The following is a 14,722-nucleotide window of genomic DNA, read 5'->3' as shown; positions in this document are numbered from 1 at the left end:
GTGAGTGAGAAGTTGAAATAAAATGTACATAAATTTGAGGACTTCTTAGTATTTGGTACGTCCCACTTTAGTTTAAATGACAGCATGTTCTTGAGCTGATATGAACAAAACCTTATGATCATGTTATCCAGTGATTTGACAATGTACCAAAGATTATATTACAAAAGAGTTAACAATTTAATCAATTTATTAATTAATATCATGGAATTTTGTTATGAAATTGAAATTATAAGAAGAAAAAAAAATATTTAAAAAAGTGTTTGTCTTGTTTTCCAGTAAAAATATCGAAACATTCTTAAAACGTGATTTATTTACTTGACGGGCAAACTGGCATAAGATTTTAAGTCTTGTTTTGAGAGAAATCTAATCAAATTTAGTTAGATTTATGCTTAAAACAAAAAAAAACTGTTTGCCAATGGGGTAAGAAAAATAAACTTAATTTAAAGAGAAAACAAGATTTAATATCTTATCCCATTTTGCTTGACAAGTAAATAAATCAATGAGATCCCACCAGTGTCTCATCCTCTAACTACACTGGCTCTTAAACTAGTTAATGAAACTCAACCCGTGATTGACTTTAGGTACAACCCTAAAATCATTATTAAAGACATTGAGAAAAATCTAAAAGATACTCATGATAAAACATTACAAACTCAATTTGACCTCCAAAACAAACTCCAATGTTATTTGGCCCTAAATAGGACCACACAACTGGCAAACTGCTTATCAATTAAACAATTTAAAGACAGAAAACTCAGATTAAGTGATCATGATCTAGAAATAGAGAGAGGAAGACATAAGAAAGCCTGGACACCGAGAGAGCAGAGAATATGCAGACACTGCGACCTAAAGCAAACAGAGGATGGGAAACACGGCTACGTTCACACTGCAAGCCTTAGTGCTCAATTCAGATTTATTGCTCAGATCTGATTTTTTTGTTTGGCTGTTCACATTATTTTTTAAATGTGGCCAATATCAGATTCCAGTGTGAACTGGTCACGGTCCTGAACTGACCCGCATGTGCAAAAGAACAATAACAAAGACGTCACAGGCAGCACGCTGTCATACGGAAGTAAGTATGGAGGCCACTGAAGTCAGCGTTTATGCGTTCATTTATAAGGTGATGTGCAGTGGAAGCCAGCGAATTCATGAGCAGGTGATAAGCAGGATGAGGATGAGGAGAAAGAGAGCAAAACTTGCGCTATGCTCTCAAACACAGACCGGTTACAATATGAAAACCTCAAGTTTTGCATGTATAGAACTGTCACCCCAAATACTTATGAGTTCTAACACCTCACTGTCCCTCCACTAACTACCATCGCAGCTGTCTTCCATATTCACAGAGTGACCAAAGAACCACCGATATGTAAAATCTTTTGAGTGACTCCCGCCAGCGCAGCATTGTGACGAATGTAGAGAGTGACGTGAAAGTCGCATGAATTCCAATATGACTGTTCAGACTGAGGTCGCATTACAAAAAAATCAGACGTAGCTTACTTTCTTCTCATCTGTCCCAAGTACCACACTGTGAGAGAACTATCATTCCTTATACTCAGTGATACAGAGAAAACTACTTGCAAACCACCATACTAGCTGCCATTCACACTGTTAGACATGACTAATTCACTGTATACATTTCATATTGTATATATTCTCCTATTTTCTCTGTCTTTTTATTCTATTTAATAATTCTTTTTTCATTACTACTAATTGTTGTATTTATTATTTTATTATTATCTTATTTAAAATAGTTTGTATTTACATAACCTTAAAATGCTTTGGCAAATACTATACTCCAATTGTCATGCCAATAAACCTGAACTGAATTGAACTGAATTGAGAGAGAGAGAGAGAGAGAGAGAGAGAGAGAGTGACAGAGAGAGACAGACAGAGAGAATTTGAATTTGAACACTCCTTTATTAAAACATTTTAACATTAAAACATTGTGACAACAGAAACAAAAATCCTAAGCCCGCCCCCCCCCCCCCAAAAAACATATAATTACAGAATTAAAACTAAATTGTTCTCTTCATCAACTGTACATAAAAAACCACCAATACCCCAAAAATCATTAAAAGCAAGCAGATTATTTGTCATTTTGTAAAAAGCATACTCTGCTTTAATTCTAGCAGCTATAAGGGCTTTAGTCAAATCAGGGTCTACTGAATTTCCCCCCCTTAATTTCCGTTTTCTTGTCAACCATATTGCCAACTTTGCTTCACCCACTATAAATTTATCAGAAAAATTTTCTTTCTCTCTGAAGCAACATACTTGGGTCCAAATATAAAATGTATTGGGCTAAAAACTTCCCCAAATTTCCTAAACCATTCCCCCAAAGTCTGAAACAACCCTTTCAGTCTAAAACAGTTTAAAAAAACATGGTCTACAGACTTTTCAAATGTACAAAAAAATAGACACCCCTTTTCCACAGTGGAATCGATATGTGCCACATGTCTGTTTGTGGCTACCGCCCAGTGAATAACCCTCCATTGGAGATCCGCAGTGCGTTTCTGTATGGGAGGCTTATACAGGGACCTCCAGCAGCCCCTAGGGGACGAGTCTGGCCCAAATAGATCTAGCCATTTTGATTCCTTCAGCTTCTTTAGGGAGGCTTGATGAGACACTTTCACACATGTTACATACATTGCTTTCTTAGAGATTTCCTCAAACTTTTTTAGTTCTGGAGTTCTGAAATTGAGAATCGAGTCCTCCTTTGGTTGTTCCTCAATACATTGTTCCTCAAAAGTCCCAGAAATGTTTATAAAATTCTGCAGGAAGTCCATCAATACCAGGGGCCCGACCAACAGAAAGTTGTTGAACTGCTTTTGACAATTCCTGTATTTGTATTTCAGAGTCTAATTTATTTTGCTGCTCAGCACTCAATTTAGGCAGATCCTTAAGTAAAAAGTCCATACTAGAGCCATCACACTCTTGTGCTCTAAACAGTTCATTATAAAAGTCCATTGCAAGTGTCCACATCTCTTTTGGATCAGACGTCAAAGTTCCATTAGTTCATTTCAGATGTAGCATCTGTTTTCTCTCCGATTCTTTTCTTTCTAGACTAAAAAAGAAAGAACTAGGAGTGTCCATGTCCTGCAACGAGGAAAACCGGGCTCTGATTAAAGCTCCTTTTGCATGAAGAAGAGAACCTAAAGCATTCTTTTTTTTCTTCAACATTCCCACATCTGCTAAATTATTGTTACCTACACTCATTTCAAGTTGTTCAATGTCTCTTTCAAGTTCTCTAATAGTTTTTTTTAAACAAACTATTATTGTGAGCGGTATAATTTGGACAGAACATTCTTATTTGGGTTTCCCCCACCTCCCACCATTGTACAATATCATCATATTCACTTTTCTGTTCTCTCCATTCATGCCACAATAAAACAAACTTTTCACAAAAAACTACATCATGCAATAATTTAACATTAAAATGCCAATAAAAACTAGAGCGTTGTGATTTTTCCAAACTTATTTCAAATAAACACTAATGATGATCAGAAAAACCATTCGGAGAAATAATAGATTTTAAAACTCTATTATTCCTATTTCTACTAATATAAAACCTATCTAACCTAGCTGAACTAATATGTGCACTGGACGCTTTAACCCAGGTGTACTGTCTTGCCTTTGGATGCTGTTCTCTCCATACATCAAATAAATCATAATCTCTAATAATATTACTTAAAACATTTGCTGAGGGAGGGCAGGGTTCCTCTCCATTTCTGTCTAAAGTAAAATCTAGGGTACAATTCCAGTCACCACCTAAAATTAAAAAAGCATTCTTATCAAATTGCCTTAAACCATCTTGTACTTTATTAAAAAACCTAGTTCTCTCTGCTCCATTATTTGGAGCATAGATATTAACAAGTACAAACAGTTGGCCCATTATTTCAACTTGAACAGCTAAACACCGTCCTCTTTCTATCTCACAAAAAGAAACAACAGTCATATTTAAATTTTTCCCAAATAAAATAGCAACACCCCCACTTACATTAGAGCCATGACTAAAAAAGATATTTCCTTCCCACAACATTTTCCAGTCTATTTAATTTGTCATGTCACTATGAGTTTCTTGTCAAAAAATAATATTAATGTTCTTAGTCTGAATATATTCTGATAAAACTGCCCTTTTATTTCTATCCCTCCCTCCATTAATATTAATTGTTCCTAATTTTAAGCTCTCCATGAAAAGAGGGAAAAGAAAAAGAACAAGAAGAGAGAAGGAAAACAATCTAAGACAAGACAGAAGATTTACCCCTTGTGACATTAACATGGTTTGGTTAGTCTTTTGGTTGAGGTTTTCCCTCTCCGTAAGTTTGTGACAATTTTCTTCAATCTAAACCATTTCCTTCTACTAAGCTCATCAAACCCCACAGACTTCTGTATTTTACCCACTGAAATCAAAAACTTATTGATGTCTGGGAAAAACTTTCGCACTTCAACTGTTCTGCCAAAAGTTTCATCTAAGAAATCATTCATTTCTTTTACAGTGTAGAGCTGTTCATCTCCACACTGAGAAGGGTTGTCCAACATTTCAGAAATGTTATCATCATCACCTATCTCTTCCATCACTAGTTCCTGTCGTCTCTATCTGTGAAAGAGAAGACTGTTCTGCACTTGCATTCTTGAGGCCGAGATGATGTTCTCAAAGCCAATCTGTTCACCCACAGCCACGAGCACATCTTCCACAGACGCACCGGCATCAGGCACACACCTGACTCCATGACGGAGTGAAAGAGAAGAATTCCACCCACTCGGGTGAGCTTCCATCTCCACACCCCGCCACGAGGTCAGAAAACAAACAAACAAGCAAGCAAACAAACACACACACAAAATAAATAAATGAAAAAATAAAATAAAATAACAAACCAACCCAAAAAGGAAATAGGAGAAAGAAAAATGTAAAAAAAAATAGTCGCTCTTCTCACGCGTAAAACGCTCACACACCCAACAATCCCAACATGCAAAGCAAGAGAGAGAGAGAGAGTGACAGAGAGAGAGAGACAGAGAGAAAGAGACAGAGAGAAAGAGACAGACAGAGAGAGAAAGAGAGTGACAGAGAGAGAGTGAAAGAGAGAGAGAGACAGAGAGAAAGAGACAGACAGAGAGAGAAAGAGAGTGACAGAGAGAGAGTGAAAGAGAGACACACACACACAGAGAGAGAGAGAGAGATAGAGAGACAGAGAGAGAGAAAGAGAGAGAGAGAGAGTGACAGAGACACACACACACACACACACACAGAGAGAGAGAGCAAGAGAGAGAGAGTGACAGAGAGAGAACGAGTGAAAGAGATACACACACACAGAGAGAGAGAGAGAGAGAGAGAGGTAGAGGGAGAGAGAGAGAGAGAGAGAGAGTGAAAGAGAGACACACACACACAGAGAGAGAGAGAGAGTGACAGAGAGAGAGAGAGAGAGAGAGAGAGAGAGAGAGAGAGAGAGAGAGTGAAAGAGACACACACACACACACACAGAGAGAGAGAGAGAGAGAGTGACAGAGCGAGAGAGACAGACAGAGAGAGAGAAAGAGAGAGAGTGACAGAGAGAGAACGAGTGAAAGAGAGACACACACACACAGAGAGAGAGAGAGAGAGAGAGAGAGAGTGACAGAGCAAGAGAGACAGACAGAGAGAGAGAAAGAGAGAGAGTGACAGAGAGAGAACGAGTGAAAGAGAGACACACACACACACAGAGAGAGAGAGAGAGAGAGAGAGAGTGACAGAGCGAGAGAGACAGACAGAGAGAGAGTGACAGAGAGAGAACGAGTGAAAGAGAGACACACACACACAGAGAGAGAGAGAGAGAGAGAGAGAGAGAGAGAGTGACAGAGCGAGAGAGACAGACAGAGAGAGAGAATGAGAGAGAGTGACAGAGAGAGAGAGTGACAGAGAGAGAGAGAGAGAGAGAGGGAGGTAGAGGGAGAGAGAGAGAGATAGTGAAAGAGAGACACACACACACAGAGAGAGAGAAAGAGAGAGAGTGACAGAGCGAGAGAGACGGACAGAGAGAGAGAGAGTGACAGAGAGAGAGAGAGAGAGAGAGAGAGAGAGAGAGAGAGAGAGAGAGAGAGAGCGTGTGTGTGTGTTAAGGCGTTAAGATTCGTCCGGTCACGCCTGACGCATCCAACATAAACGGGAATAGCGTTTCTCTCCCGGCAGGATCCGCCACGCATCTATAATAAACTAAACCATTGGGGTTTCGAGTGTCCGAGACGTGTTGTCGCCGTGTGTCTCTATTGTATGCAGCATCTTCCATTGATCTGTTGATATCTGCTGGGATCTTCTGCATCTTTGGAAAAAATCACCTCAAGTGCTGTACATTATTGGCCACCATCACAGGCTTCTCTATTATATTCCATCGGGGCTCCACCGAATCGATGTGGTTTTGACTAAGAGAGAATTTGGTGACCGTAGATGTGAATATATAGCCTAACAGTGTTTTCATTCGTCGATTTTATTCATCGTTACGTGCAGGCCGTGGTTTTCGTCACGGATGTACACGATGGGTTTCAGCGCTAAATATCGCGTATGTTGTTGATAATTGGTGACATTTATCACGGATGAAAGCCGTTTTCAGTCGTCGAGGACGGAGAGCAGCGCAAGGCGGGATTCTTGCGTCTGCATCAATCGACGCACATCTTTTTACCTCAGCTTTACCTCCGGTTTTTCCTTCTTATGATTAGTATTATTTACATTTGTCATTTTCTGTGAAAATCACCTGAATAGTTGTGTTATTAATTTAGTTTTTTATTTCGTTAAAAATCACCTGTCCACCAAAAGAGTGTCTCCATCAGCTCATCGTCTCATTGCAATACCCTTGACGATCAACAGTTCATCGCGTGAAGGCGGCATGCCTCAAAATTGGCGCGAATAATTCGCGCGATTCGTCAAAATTGAATCTAAGAGTTTCTGCTCATGGTGACTAATAAACCGTATCATTTCTCATCTTCAATCATGGATGCTTTTAATGTTAAATGGTAATTTGTGTTATCGCCAGGGCCAGAGGACTGTATTCTTATTGGAATATACCATTCTCTTTTAATCATTCCTCTTGCACAGACTGAAGGCGCTCTATACTGGGGAATATTTTGATTTTAATATTATGTTTTCAGTCCTTTTTTTGCCTGGAAGATGGCAGCTGTTTAAATTTTAATCTTAATGCATTCTGGCGACACAGGAGGAGAAGAGGAGAACAGAGTGAATCAGGGTGGAGAGGAGAGAGGAGAGGCAGTGGAGAGGATGTAGGGTGGATACGGGAACACCTCAAGGTACGAATGAATGTACCACTGGTAGTTGTATGTTCAGTCACATCCCATTATATATAACACACCCACAAATACACGCATACACACACACACACTGTGCATACATGCGCACACACACACCCCCACACACACATGTAATCATTTTTCATTGCATGTAAATTGAGTTACAGGCCAAAGGCGAGCTGAATGATGCGGCGCGTGAGTGGTGTTTAAATGTGCTGGCGCCACTGACTGCTGCTGCTGCTGCATTCTGACAGACCTCCATCTCTCCCCACCCAACATCTCCTCCATCTCTCCATCTTTCCCCACCCAATATCTCCTCCATCTCTCACTCTATCTTTCTGTCTCCTGAACAATAAATGATCCCAACCTATAGCATGCTTTGCATTTGGACAAAGGGGTGTGTGGGAGGGGGCCAAGATAGCACACGTACATCTCCAAGATGTCTGCTTAAAATAATTTAATCTGGAAAGCATCTCAATCTAAATAACATTTGCTAAACATCTTAAAAATATCAGATTTATAAACATTCTAAACCACAAACGTCTCAAAGACATCTGCTGAATGTCTTATTGACATCCGAGAGGAAACATCTTATAGATGTATTACAGATGAACAAACAACGTAAAAAATATGTCTTCCAGATGTAAACACACACATCAAATAGACATCTACGTGATGTATGTGTGCTATCAGGGGTGTTTTCATCTAGTATTTTTTAATGTTGTCTGCTCATCTGCAATCTGCATCTGCTTCTCGGATGTCAATAAGACATTCAGCAGATGTCTTTGAGACATTTATGATTTAGATGTTTGTAAATCTGATCTTTTTAAGATGTTTAGATTAGTGATCGACCGATATATCACAGAGGCCGATACATTTTCCTGTTTGGCCGATTCATTTCTTGAGGGTGCTGAGAATCGCCTGTTTGCATGTGAAGCAACTGAGACATGTAAACGACCAGTCACAGTTCGTTTTGTTGTTACGTGCCATCGTGTTACTACAATAATAGACTGGTGTGCAACACAGTCTCATTTTAATGGTCCACATATCAGAGCCGTGACAGACGTGTTTGAGCTCATAATGTTAAAGTGCTCGTCTGTTTCATTCCCCCTCTCATTCCTCAACAGTTTCCTGTAACTTTTCTAATGATAAAAGGCAAATATCAATAAAACTAATATCATATTCCATCTGCCAATATGTGTATATTTCATTTATAAGATGTAATAAACCAACCTCACACAACTTCAGCAGATCCAGCATCCTGTAGAGCACTCATTTATTTACCTGTAAAGGACGTATTCTAACAGTCTCCCCTTAACAGTTTCCTGTAACTTTTCTAATGATAAAAGGCAAATATCAATAAAATTAATATCATGTACCATCTGCAAATATGTACATATCTAATTTAAACATTAATTCACGAGCCTCACGAAAATCCAGCATTTTCTTCCCATCGAGCACTCATCTAATATCTTCCTCTGAAGTGCGTTTTCTATCAGTCAGAATCAAAAACTTCAGGATCAAAAGTTCCTCTGATTCACACATCATGACGGTCAGTCCGTGAAATCCAAGCAGGCGATCCGGGCCGTTTAAACCGTCAGGAGATTGAGGTTTGCGCTGGTTCCGCACGAGCGCGTGAGTGCAACTTCAAAGCTGCGTCTGAAACCAGGAAAATGCTGCCTCCGGAGGCTTTATACGGAGGTACGATGAAAATAAGCTGCTTTTCAAACTGTTTGGATATCAGTTTCCATAAGAGTTCCATTCATTCAAAGCAGATGTCAATTAAGCCATTAAATGATTAGGCAGCAAGGTAGCAAGTCAGCTGCCTATGATTTCGGTTGCAGCCCAAGGTAAATGCGCGTCACGTGTGCTATAAGTAAATGTCTTATTCACTGTGTACTGTATGTACAATTGATTTGATTAAGTATTTGTTTAGAAAATGCGATGGTTGATGTGCACATGCCATCCATGGTTGCTGGACTACTGTGTGTACTGTTATTTCCTTCTTCCTAATATATGAACAATTTCTTCATGTGCAAATAAATTAAAAATTTTTAAAACTGCTATTTACCATTTAAAATATAATGTTATTTTTTAGTTTTGTGTGAAATTTAATAAATATAGTGTTAAATAAGTGTATATATTTTTTAGCAATTTTATGTTTGTTATTTACTATATTAATTTGTGATATATCGGTATTGTATCGGCCTATCGGCCACCCTGCTCTCTGGATATCAGCATCGGCCATTAAAAAACCCATATCGGTCGATCACTAGTTTAGACTGTGATGCGTTCTAGATGACAAGGTCTAAAACAGATATCTGGGTATCCTAGCCTTAAAAAGGCAGCTGCAGATGTAGACAGTAGGCAGTGATGTGGCAAGTTTTGGAACAGAGGTTTTGAATCTGACTCTGTGTGTCTGCGTATGTTTTCCAAAATCACGAGAGCACACACTGAGTGTTAGCATGTGTGTGTGTGTGTGTGTTGTGTTGATTAGAGTGGTGTGTTTGTTGATGTCTGTAACAGAGGGAGAATCAGAAACGAGCAAAAGAGTTTTCTCTTCATGAGGGCAAATTATAGCAATTACACTACCCCAATCATTACACACACACACATACAAACGCACACACACACAACACACGCACACACACACACACACACACACACACACACACACACACACACACACACACATGCTGATGATTTTGGAAACATTCCTGATGAACAGCTCTGTTATGTTTGATTTCTCGACAGATTTTAATCATAACGCTGAATTACTGCAGATACAGACTGAAATATTTGCCTGGATTTGTTCACAACATTATTTTACCACGTCATTACAGCATTTGTTCATAGTGTGCAGTGGCCTGAGTTCATTTGATTATGATTGACACCAAATTCATCTTTAATAATATTAAAATAATATGTAATATCATGATGATTGTACATTTCTTGCTTTGGCCTTCAACTGTATGACAGAGCGGAAATCTATGTGTGTGTGTGTGTGTGTGTGTGTGTGTGTGTGTGTGAGGTTGTGTGTCTGTGTGTATGTGTGTGTGTGTCTGAGGGTGTGTGTGTGTTTGTGTGTGTGTGTGTGTATGCGGGTATTTATCACTTTGTGGGGACCAAATGTCCCCATAAGGATTGTAAAACATGAAATTTTGGACATTGTGAGGACATTTTGTCAGTCCCCATGAGGAAAACAGCTTATAAATCACACTAAATGATGTTTTATTGAAAATGTAAAAATGCAGAAAGTTTTTTGTGAGGGTTAGGTTTAGGGGTAGGGTTAGGGTTAGGGGATATAATCTATAGTTCATACAGTATAAAAGTCATTATGTCTATGGAGAATCCTCATAATGATAGCACCAACATGAGTGTGTGTGTCTGTGTGTGTGTGTGAGAGAGAGAGAGAGAGAGAGAGAGAGAGAGAGGGTGTGGCTGTCTCTAGTGTTTTGCATGTATTAAAGTAGAAGGTGTTATTTGTGTAAGTCACTTAACCATTTGGGAATCTGTGTGTGTGATGATGATGGAGAGAGAGACAGACAGGTGCTGTAGAAACTAAGGAAAGACTGTTTTTGTCTGACATCATAAAAATACATGGTTAAACATGGTGTCAGTAGTTCATATGTGGTGTAATATATGATGCACAGAGCAGTGTGATGTCAGCATCACTAGAGAAAGATGCCCTGATTGTATTCTTCAGGCTAAGATGGGCAGGTTTGAGCTCATGAATATTAATTAGCTTGTGCAGATGTTGCTAATTTTCCACACTGGTTTGGTATTGAAATACAATATGAAGCCAGTGATTTGTTTGATTAGATAATTTTACATTACTATGTTGTTAAATATTCTATGTTATAGTAACTATATGTACTATAGTTGTACATTACAATATTATTAACATTTACATTTTTACATTTTAATATCAATTTATAGTTAGGGTTATCTGAGATGTAGAGCTCATCTCAGAGAATGCAAAACTTACCTGTTACCAATTTAAAGATATTAGATATTAAACATATAAAATCATTTAAACAGTTAAAAGTGTCACTAATGCAGAACAGTATCTACATACAAGTAAGTTTGCTCTCTTGAAATTTCACTCAATTCACAAGCACAAATGATTATGTGATTTTATTTGTGGACTTCAACCTCACAGCTGCCAGAATGCACAATCTGAAATGTAAAGTTTGCTTTGGTATATTTCAGGCATAGAGATTCAGCATTACGGCATTCAGTGTATTTGAGTGCATGTGAACGCTCTCACCTGTCAATAAGTGTGTTAACATGCACATCAATATGCTGACAACGACAAAACATCAGCTTCTTTAAAAAAATCTGACAACGCAAGGAAACTGTTTACATTAGAAGCAAAATAATCGTGGTGTGCTTTTCTTTTGACGTAAAAATTTAAACAGTCATGCACAACAACACTTGTGCACGTTGGATAAGCCGGTAAGAACAGCAGTAAAAGTGTTTTTATGCAACGTGAAACGTGAAAGACGTTTGCAATGACCACACATGCTGTTGCCTTAAGCATAATCGGTGTAAGAACGTGCATGTAAATGTGCTCAATGTTCCTCACTGAATAAGTGTGTTCTGACTGTCTGACGACACTGCGCAGCCTTTCAAAGTATCCTGTTTTGACTGAAACCCATATGACTGCTTTATAATGCTCTTTTAGCACAGTCAATGGCAGACGCTAGCGCCAACGACACGCAAAGATGCATGTCAAACTGTGCGTGTGTCTAAAACATCTGGGCTGTGTGCAGACTGAAGTATTCTTTGGCCTTAACAATTTACATCAAGGATCATGGCGATATGCCTAAGGGGGCGGGCGACCCCCCCACCCCCCCACACCCCACCCCCCTGCTCAACAACTTTTGGGCCAATTTCTATGTTGAATCCCAGGCCGATTTCTCTTCTCAGTCCACCCCTGCTTATGACAACACTTTTTGTAAAATGTAACACTTTGTTTATTTTAAGGGCTTTATCTGATTTTGAATGCCACATTTTCAGTGTGGACTTTTGCAGCTCTCTGTATGTCTGTGAATGATTTGGGTGTGTTAGCAGATGTATTGTTTGTGTGGACTGTACTGAAGCCTGCGGCTTGTGCTGGTGTTCCAGTGAAGATTCTCATGATAAATGGTATGATTTCGTCTCTCGGGATCAGGGAATATTTTTACTGCACCGTCAATAGAGACTGAGACTGCAGGGGTTTCACAACACTTAGTGTATGTGATAGTAATTGTGAAAACTAAATGAGACATTGATGGATCATAGCGGAAAATAGCCCGACAACAGAACTGAGTACAAAACAGATCTGAAAAAATCAAATGAGTGCAAAAAAGAAGGAGATTTCAGCTGCTGCTGCAACCCTTATTGCAGCGTTGCTATGGTGACCATACGTAGAGCGACCGGGCACCAACCGATCAATGTGTGTGTGTGTGTGTGTGTGTGTGTGTGTGTGTGTGTGTGTGTGTCTGGAGGGATCTTGGTTTACTGAGCCTTAAAAAAAAATCCGGAGCCACACACACACACACATACACACACAAACACAAACACACACACACACACACACACTCACACACACACACACACTCACATGATCTTTATAATGTACAAACTATAGATTCTATCCCCTAAACCTAACCCTCACAGAAAACTTTTTGCATTTTTACATTTTCAATAAAACATCGTTTAGTATGATTTTTAAGTGATTTGAATTATAGGGACACTAGAAATGTCCTCATAAACCACATTTATAGCATAAAACCCTTGTAATTACCAGTTTATAACCTAAAAAAAGGTTATAAACTGTAAACCAGGTCCTCGTAAACCACTTAAACCTGCCCACACACACACACACACACACACACAAACTCACACACACACACACAGAAACACACACACACATCTGCTTTATTAAATTAAATCAGCTAAATATGACAAAACCTCTCTTTGGTTAATACATAATTTTTTACATTTGACACACACATACACACACACACTCACACACACACACACACACACTCTCTCACACACACACACACACACACATACACACACACACACACACATACTCTCACACACACACACACACTCACACACACACACATAACACACACACACTCACACACACACACTCACACACACACAGACTTGTAATATTAACATTCACTTTTATTGTATGGAAAAAAGAGCAGTGTCAAATGTTTTTTCTGAATTTCTCCTGGTGTTCAACTGAAGTACAAAAGTCATACGCTGAGTAAACACACTCAGGGTAAATCATATATAGAGTAAATAATGACAGAATTTAAATAGTGTGGGTGAACACACACTGTAATTGGCCTGTTGTTCACATTATAACTTAGTTTTACTAAAATAAATAATCCACTAAAAATGATTAATTACTTCTCAACGGTTTTCTGAAGTTTGATAAAGGAGACAGATTACAAACACAAATGTTTTTATTTCAGCAGAAAGAGATTGCTGATCAAATGCAAAGCTGTTTCACACCGCACACAGTGCGCACAGGCGTCTACACGCGAGAGTTTACGCTGCGTCAGAGAACGCTGTGAATCCACTGATTTCAATGAGGATGATGCGTTAAAAGGACAGAGAGGGAAAGCGCAACAGTTTGTGAAAGTGGTGCTCTGTCACTGCAATCAAAAGCTGAGAACATTTCAACTCGCTGCAGAGTAATTACATTGGTGGGTTCACATTGAGCTAACTAACATTGAGTTCACGCTAATGGTGTTTTTGGTGTGGAACAGAATTCTGTTATTGAAAACCAAACAAACTCGCCTACAAATTTGATTGTCATAAAAATCGTATTTACATGAGGATCACATTTACATCTAATGGTAATTAACTTAAAGCCTAATTATACTCTTCGTAAGTACTTGAATGCAGAGTCTTCTAGCTACACAAGTTCGATTTTGTGCATTGTTTCTTTCCAAAATGTATCGGAACACAATTCATAACACAACGCAAGTACACGTTGCATTCTCAATGTTGCCACAAGGGGTGCTATAGCATGAACTGTCCACTTCTACTGTGAGTTTTCTCTTTCAAGTCAACTACTGTCATGGCGGAGCAACGGTTTGAAGAGAATATTGCTGAACAAGTAAATTAAAGTCAGTATATTAATAACATGCCTGAATGAAAACACGTCCAGTTTAATGGCACAAACTTTTGAAGGTACCGTAACTCACCCTCTTGAGTACTGAGGTTTGCTACTACCACAGTAACGCAAGAACGCTTGTTAAGCATGTTCAACCGGACCATGGCAATGCACTTTGGCCAAGCATTCGGATCTGCTTGTGTGTACTGGCATAAAGTATGATTTTGGCCTTAAAGTAAAGGATGTTTCTGAAACTCAAACCCTTAAGTGGAGCTATAAACTTATGTTACATACAAATATTGAAAGGTTTTGTTTGAGGCACTA

At 38.9% G+C, this 14,722-nt stretch overlaps 1 protein-coding gene across 3 annotated transcripts in view; it reads left to right on the top strand.

Annotated features, from left to right (window-relative positions):
• The first annotated feature begins 6,098 nt into the window (after positions 1–6,098).
• Positions 6,099–14,722, top strand: part of LOC127444632 (adhesion G protein-coupled receptor L1-like) — a 49,264-nt gene continuing 40,640 nt past the window's right edge. For all 3 annotated transcript variants that reach the window (XM_051704116.1, XM_051704115.1, XM_051704113.1), the window contains exon 1: positions 6,099–7,269. The gene's annotated coding sequence lies outside the window, so the exon portion shown is untranslated. The remainder of the gene's footprint in view (positions 7,270–14,722) is intronic.

Source organism: Myxocyprinus asiaticus, chromosome 8, assembly GCF_019703515.2.
Source record: "Myxocyprinus asiaticus isolate MX2 ecotype Aquarium Trade chromosome 8, UBuf_Myxa_2, whole genome shotgun sequence".
Classification (NCBI taxonomy): Eukaryota; Metazoa; Chordata; class Actinopteri; order Cypriniformes; family Catostomidae; genus Myxocyprinus; species Myxocyprinus asiaticus.
The sequence above is the reverse complement of the archived record's forward strand: the minus strand, read 5'-3'. Positions and strand labels throughout refer to the sequence as shown.